At 44.7% G+C, this 8,335-nt stretch overlaps 1 long non-coding RNA gene across 1 annotated transcript; it reads left to right on the top strand.

Moving 5' to 3' along the window:
• Positions 1 to 4,334: 4,334 nt before the first annotated feature.
• Positions 4,335 to 6,539, top strand: LOC309374271. Its single transcript, XR_014170476.1, has 2 exons — positions 4,335 to 5,121; positions 5,749 to 6,539. It is a non-coding gene; the product is annotated as an uncharacterized lncRNA (long non-coding RNA).
• The last annotated feature ends 1,796 nt before the right edge of the window (positions 6,540 to 8,335 follow it).

Here is an 8,335-nt window from a genome sequence, read left to right as displayed (position 1 = left end):
TGCTCGGTCCCTGGCTCCTGCCAACCTAGCAGTTCGAAAGCACGTCAAAGTGCAAGTAGATAAATAGGTACCGCTCCAGTGGGAAGGTAAATGGTGTTTCTGTGCGCTGCTCTGGTTTGCTAGAAGCGGCTTAGTCATGCTAGCCACATGACCCGGAAGTTGTACACCGGCTGCCTCAGCCACTAAAGTGAGATGAGTGCCGCAACCCCAGAGTCGTCCGCCACTGGACCTAATGGTCAGGGGTCCCTTTACCTTTACCTAAGGATAGCCATGAGGACTAGCCATGATGGCTAAGCACTACCTCCAGTATCGCCTCTTAATCTCAGTCTCTGTGAATCACCTTTGGGAAGAGCACTGTGATACTCATGTCCTGCTTTTGGCCCACAGGCCTGAGGCTCCCCATAACCCAAGGGAACCATCTGTCTTCAGATGCAGTGGAAGAGGCTGCCCCATTGCCAGTGTCAAAGATGCAGCTGAATTTTCAGTACATGGGACAGAAGGGAAAGGTGTCACCCTGCCTTTTACCTCAGGCAGCAAAAAGTCTTGAGCTGGCCCTGAGTATGGTCTCATGTGCTGGAAAACTCCAGTGAGAGGCAGCCCAATTGTTTCTGTTAGTGGAGAAAAAACCCAACAGTGGCTGAGGAGCAGTGGGGGAGTCCATGTCATGGAATTCTCTGCATCACTTTCATCCTGCATCTCATTTGTTGTCAGTAAAACAGTTGTGACACATGGGATACCTGAGTTGTTTACATGAAACCTGTGCTGTTTACTGATGCTACAAGTGCTAATCAGAGCCAAGACTAGGAATGAGCCACTGTAATCTCCTTGTGGCTAGTTACTTAAACATACCTCACTGAACGTAGATTGGGCACGACAGAATCTCAAGGTAAGTGTTAAATGAGATGATGGAGAGCCAAAGAAGAAGCTAAAAGAGTAGTTGTTGATGATCCTTTCTATAAATGGGACTCCTTGATATCTCAGGGCAATTCTCCATCTTACAGAAGTTCACCATTTTCACTAGTGGCTCATTCCTATCCCAACCGATTGAACTGTCTGTCTCCATGGTTATCACTAATAAAGCTTTTGTTCACTGATGGAGGAACATAAGATCAGGCCAAATACTTGAAAATAGTAATACTGTAGTAATAATTTTAAAACCAGATGGGAAATTTAGGTAGCACATTCAGTGCCAGAAATTATTCTCATTTTATCTTAATTGAAGATGGAAAGCTATTTAGCTAAAGAATTCAAGCACACTCTTTTACCTCAGAAGTGTGTGGAATAAAGAGGGGCCTTGACCTCCAGGTGACCATCCGGTTACCCATTACACCTTGTAATGTATGACATCGATATCTGTGAAGGACACGGGCCATAGAAACTCTTTATTGTGACTCTGTCTCAGCCGAATAACGGCTGGCAGAAACAAATGTCGCTCAGCTGAAGGTCAGCCCATCCATGGAGCTTAAGAAGTTAATCGCCAGTGGTGTAAAACGCACCCACCAATGTGAAACTCAAACAACCCTTTTGTGGTCCAGAGTTTCCTCCAGACCCAACACACCAGAACAGAAACTGCCTTCCAATCAGGCAAGAAGAGTCCTGGTTCTTGTCAGTTTTCCCTTCAACAGTCCTGGTTAGAATGGTGTGTAGAAGAGAAGCAAAATATCAAAAAGGGTGGTGGCGGTGGCTGAAGTTAGCAGTATCTTAAATGTACCCATTAATCCACAAAGCCTCAGCTCCTCCATTAAATATAAATTCTGCGTAAGCTGTTTTCGAATGACAAAGCTTTCTTTCTCCCTAAAACAATAGGCAGGCAGCTGCATTTGGCAGTGCCTGGTAGCTGCCAGCTGGGCCTCTCAGCATCGAGGAATCCGAAATAGAGCTGCCAATGGCAAACAAATAATGTAGGACGATACATATGGGTGTTGGGCAGAGTGTTGGACTGAGACCTGGGAGACGGGGGTTCAAATCCCCACTCAGCCTTGGAGCTCTCTGCGTGGCCTTGGACCAGTCACTGTTTCTCAGCTTAACCAGCCTCACAGGGTTGTTGTGACGCTAAAATGGGGAGCAGGTGAACCATGTACGCCACCTTGACTTCCTTGGAAGAACAGGTGGGATATAAGTGTACTATAATAAATGTTAAAAAGGCCATCTTACTCGGGGTTGATTGTATGACTTTTTATAAGGGGCTGTGGTCACACCCACACCATCCATTTAAAATACACTTAAATCACATGGCTTCCTGCAAAGAACCATGGGGACTGTAGTTTACCCCTCACTGAGCTACACTTCCCAGAATCCTTAGCAAACTACAGTTCCCAGGATTCTATGGGGGGAAGCCAAGTGCTTTAAATGCATGGTGTGGGTGTGACAGTGTCTTGTTGGGGGGGGGCCCTTAAAAAATCTGCATCGTTGCAGACAATGCACACATTCTTTCAGTGGCATGAAGCCAAACAACGAGATATTCCAAGTATTTTAATTGACATTTGTTTCTGCGAAACTTAGGGCTGGCTCAAGATATTTCGCTGCCTGAGGCAGAGCAGCTGTTGCCCCCTCTTGCAAGTCAAGGGGCACAGAACCCTAGGCAGGGAAAGCTATTTTGGCACCTGGGGTTAAAAATCCCCACATGTGCCTCCCTGGCAGGATAAATGCATGAGATAACTAACCCAGTGTTTCCCAACCTTTTTTGGGCAAAGGCACACTTGTTTCATGAAAAAAATCTCGAGGCACACCACCATTAGAAAATGTTTAAAAAATTAACTCTGTGCCTATATTGACTATATATAAAGTACCGTAACTCTCTTTAATAGGAATCAAATAAACACAAAGATAGTATTTTATAATTTTGGAATTTTGGAATTTTATAATTCCAAATTTTGTTCAGAGTCCAGTTCTTTTCTTTTCAAAAACTTTTCCATCACTGCAGTATCCGGCCATCCAATTGCCACTGACAAACGGATACAGACCCCTTTTTTTTACAGCACAGCTCGCACAAATGTACACGGAACACCCTTTGCGAATTAAAACACACAGTCTCACGAGAGCAAGGAGCAGCGATTTTATATTTTACGAAAAGAAGTCGCTAGTCCTCATGGTGACAGGGTGGAAAATATTTAAAAGCAGAACCACCTTGAGGAAGGTGGAGCCATATCACATCCCGGCAGGAGGCCTAAATTGGTGGAACGCTCAGGCCCCGCCTATTCAAAGAGGACTATTAATTTGGAGAGCTGCTATCTTCCAAACTGTGAGACGACGTGGCAAAAGGGGAGCCCTGAATGGAACTTTGCGCTTTTGTCTCAACGCCGGTCTCGCGCTGCCACTTCCCGCGCTCTCAAGGACCCGGGAAGAGGAAGACGTGAAGGGAATCCTGAAGGCGCGAAAACCTCGCGCATGCGCAGGCCTTCCGCCTGCGACAGCCCAGTAGGCCGGCCGAAGCGAGCGGCGATGGGATGTGGGAGGGAGCTCGCTCGCCGCCCCGCGTGTGCTCGCCGCTGCCGCCCCGCCTCTTGCCGCCCGACTCGCCCGCCTCCCTCCCACGGCACACCAGGCAACGTCTCGCGGCACACTAGTGTGCCGCGGAACACCGGTTGGGAAACACTGAACTAACCATTCATGACCTTGGTAAGCAAGGCTTTGGTGGGGGGAGGTGGTGACACTTTCCAGTTTTGGAATAATAATAATAATAATAATAATAATAATAATAATAATAATAATATTTATATGCCACCCATCTGACTGGGTTTCCCCAACCACTCTGAACGGCTCCCAACAAAATATTAAAAACACAATAAAGCACCAAACATTAACAACTTCCCTATACAGGGGGAAGTCAAAGCCACCCCTGCTCATGAAGGACAGAAGATGAGTCTGCTAGATCTGGCCAATGACCCATCTCGTCCCACGTCCTGTTCTCACTGTGGTCCACCAGATGCCTGTGGGAAGCCTACAAGCCGGACATGAGCACATTCCCAGCAGCTGGTCTCAGGGACGCGGACTTATAAAAAATATTGGGGGGGGGCCCGGGAAAGCTCATGAATAATAAATAAGCTCATGAATATGCAAATAAAGTGGCGCCGCCTCCTCGTGAGCGAATAGGGGAGAGCGTGCTGCGCCTATTAATCAGCTCCAAAGGAAATTGGGTGGAGCTTTTGCTCGGGAGGGAGGGCAGGAGGCATGCAGCCCGCCCCTCCCTGTGCATTTTGGGCTGGGGGAGGGGCGGCGATGGCGCTCTGCTGGAGGGGCGCCGGAGATTATTGGGGGGGCGGAGCCCCCCCAAACGAATTTTTGAGGGGGCTCGGGCCCCCTCAAGCCCCATGGAGTCGGCGCCTATGGCTGGTCTTCAGAAGCATAATGGCTCTGGCCGTGGAGGAATAAAAGAGAACACAGGACCTCCGAGATAAGGGAGTGGGGCTTAGCAGCTGAAACATACTCAGTCCATGACAGAGGCAAGCCTTCCTCTATTTACACAGGGAATTTCAAGAGAGTCTCTGGCTGCAATACGATGCACATTCAATTGGATGTAAGCCTTGCTGAATTGACTTACCTGTGAGTCAACAGACATGAGTTGTATGGGCCTTTTGGCTAATAATTATGCTCTTGGGTTATGGTGAATCAGGAGCAGATAATAAAGTAATATAGTTTATTTGCAGATCTCCATATGCATTGCTGGGTTCTCAGTGAAATGAAATGGTTGCTCTGGTTACGCTGAGACTCATGATTCTCAAGTTAGTTTGCCCTGGAACTGCTGCTGCTGTTGGAACTGCGATAGCACATTCGGGTCCGTGTGAGCTTGTGGCTACTCTGCAGGACGTGTGTGTGCTTGAACAAAATGACTCTTACTTGGTGATTTGCATAGTAATAGTCTTGGAAAGCTGTTTGGTTCAGGATTGGGCAATCTGTTGTCCCTGACTCATTTGAGATTCTCTTTCAGTGCTTCAGTTGTTTGAACAGTCAACTCTGCACATTAAAAACTCTGACATGTTGATGATTACCAGAACCTATACAATTTTCATTAGCACTACAAAGCACCCGAAAAATGCATTGGAGGCATGAGTACCTACTTGCATTTTCTTTCCAGGGCCTGGTGTAACTTTCCTTTGGATCTACCCTTCTGAATTCTAGAGGGTATGCAGGTCATTCAAATCTTTCTTCCCTTCTTCCTTTTTTGATTAGATTTCAGGCTGCTTTTTGGTGATGGGGGCCCTGAAAGACTTCTACAATAATATAGCATCACAATAATATTCCTTTGCAACATACAGTATGTACAAAAGTCACGAATGCCATCGGTAGATAATTTCGTGTTACTATTTCAATCTTAGTTCTCCCAAAGCCTGGTGGAATAAAAACATACTCAGATCTCCTAATGATTGCGGTACCGCAGGTCCAGTTAATCTTCACAGGAGGGCAATATCTGTTTTATGTGTAAAATGTATGCCCTTGCTGGACTACAGTTCCCAGTATACTTGACCATTGGTGATGTGGGCCAGGACTGATAGCAACTGGAGTCCTGCAGTCTGGAAGGCGACAGATTCCCCCATCCCTGTGATACAACAGCCACAAATGTAACCAACCGAATCTCATTTTGTCCTAAAGAGCCTGGACTGAGCTGCTTAAAGAACCACCTTAAATGTTGTGAAAGAAATGAGAAACTGATGTGCTTCTTACACATACAATGTATTAATCTATTCTCAGTAAAGGCACATAGAAGTGTAGTGTACATGCACAAATTTATAGCTTCTCCATTCTGAACAGGTTTCAGCAGCAAAATCTATGAGGAAGATCCTGGGTTTTCCTTCAATGATTTCCTGCTTAAGGAAAGAATGTGATTTTTGAGTTCATCTGGAAAAGAACTCGCAGAAATACAGCAAAAATGGGCTTAGCCATCATGATACGACATGCACAGTTCAGGTATGCATAATGAGAGGCGAGGGAAATTGGCAAAGCAGGACGGGGCACAAGTTAAAAATGCCTCTGGGAGTTAAACAACTTTTGGAAGCATTGTGCAATCGCCAAATATTTACTATGGAAGATTCTACAGGTCTTGATATTTACCAGAGCGGCTGAGAATTTGCTTCCAAACCATAGTGAGTCACCTGTCCTGTAACTGTAATTCTCTACCCGGGCTTCTTTTCTCATGGACAAATTTTGCAAGGAACATTTCTTGGCAAAGTAATTGTGCAACAGAAATTCAGGGTCCTGTTTGTGTATCCATCCCTGTTTGTGTATCCATCCAGGAAACGTTAAATGAGTTCCCATGTATATGATTGGGGGGAAAGTCTATAAGTCTAAGAAAACATTCTGTTGGAAGGAGATCTGAGACAGGGGGAGTCAACACGATGTATTGGACCTCAACTCCCATAATCCCTGACTGCTGGCCAAGCTGGTTGGAGCTGTTGGGAGTTGGAGTTCAAGAATATCTGGGCCATAGCAAGACTGTTTGGGAATCAATTTGGCTGAGTGGTGCAGGGAGCTGATTGGCCAGAAAATGGGAGAGTGAGTATAAGTATGTGTGGGGCAGGGAATACTTTGGAGAATACTATTTTTTTATTTAAAAAACTGCTTGAAATCTCATTTGGTAGGGCAATACCCAAGTAGACTACCCAGTGGTATAGCAAGAGGAACCTACGATAACACTTCTTCAGATACACTCTTCAGATACACTCTGAAGTGTGCATGCACACGAAAGCTCATACCAAGAAATAACTTAGTTGGTCTTTAAGGTGCTACTGGAAGGAATTTTTTTTTTGTTTTGACTATGGCAGACCAACACGGCTACCTATCTGTAACTGGAACCAGTGAATCATAATAGTCTCACCTGGATTTTACAAGTCTCAAAGCAGGCTTATGCACATACTTTCAGCTTAGTTTGGCAGTTTTCCCTAATGTGTGTGTAACTGAATTTGATTCAAGATGGTAACCACATTGGATTCAAATAATAATAATAATAATAATAATAATAATAATAACCCACCCATCTGACTGAGTTGCTGCAGCCACTCCAGGCGGCCGGCTTCCAGCATATTTCAAAACGTTAAACATTAAAAAAATTCCCTACACATTATCACAACCTGGGAAGAAAACCATTTCACCCCCACCTCTGCATAAAGCAGGTGTGAACAAAGTTTTTATTTCACCCTGATACTCACCCCACCCTGCCTGTTCCGGTTTTTGTGTGTGTGAGTGTATTTACTTACACTATCAATAACTGTTTTACATGAAAAAGCCATTATCTTGGATCTTCTAGGCTGATGCCAGATCAAAGTGATATACATAAACTTTTCCAAAATACCTGAAGCTGCCTTTGTTGTATCTCACCCCCAAGGTGTACGGACTTGGTTATCTGACCTTTATTTCTGCTGCTCTAGGCATAAGAAAGGAAGTGAAGAGGGAGTCGCCATCCCCAACTATCTATGGTCTAATTGCATCACGGAGTCTAATCTGCGAAGATCTTTGGTTTTAGTGCCTTTGTTAGCAAGGATGATGAGACTGAAACCAGTGGGATGTCCATTTGCAAAATAAAAGGAAAACCAACTAAATGAAACCAGGTGCCTGTGGCTCTGGTGTCCACAGTAAACTTGATGATTTCATCAGCAAAAAGGGTCAAGATTTTCAGCGGCTATCAAACAAGCCAACTGCAATAGTAAGCATCTAGACAGAATGAGGAATATTACTTTTTAATTTAAGCACTTTATCCTAAGCAGTAGACATTAAAAGTATATGCTCCTAAGGAATGAAACCAGTAAAACACAATTTCCCCTGCATTGGATCACTTTTGCCATTGTGATGCCCATTTACCCAGGGATCCCTTGGGAATGCCTCACAATCCTTTTCTTCTTACCAGAATTATGGAACTGGAAGGGACCACGAGGGTCATCTAATCCAACCCGCTGCAGGTATCTTTTTGCCAACGTGAGGCTCAAACCCACAACCCTGAGATTAAGAGTCTCATGCTCTACTGACTGAGCTATCCCAGCTTCAGGCAAAACTCATTTAATATTCCCAGGCCTTTTAGAGACTCTAGAACTTAGTCTGCTATTCTCAAATAGTGTCTTGTTCCGTTTGATTTTAGGCCACTGTACTTTTTTCGACACAGTTATGCAAACTGCTCAGAGATCTTTTGTGATGAAAGCCGGTCTCTAAATAAATTAAACAAACCTAAATAAAAGTTTAAAAAAAAAAAAACGTGGGAAATTTAATTTTTTTATATTAAAAATTACGTTAGTAAGTTAGTAAGATTTCCTTGTTGCGCATGAGACCATGGTCCACCGTTTGGTAGCTGTGCTTAATGAGCTGTGCCTCATTTTCCAAATCAAAGCCTTGCCACCCTTTTACCTTAAGC

This window comes from Podarcis melisellensis, assembly GCF_964234715.1.
Source record: "Podarcis melisellensis genome assembly, chromosome: 7".
In the NCBI taxonomy this organism is placed as follows: domain Eukaryota; kingdom Metazoa; phylum Chordata; class Lepidosauria; order Squamata; family Lacertidae; genus Podarcis; species Podarcis melisellensis.
This window is presented reverse-complemented; position numbering and strand designations above follow the sequence as displayed.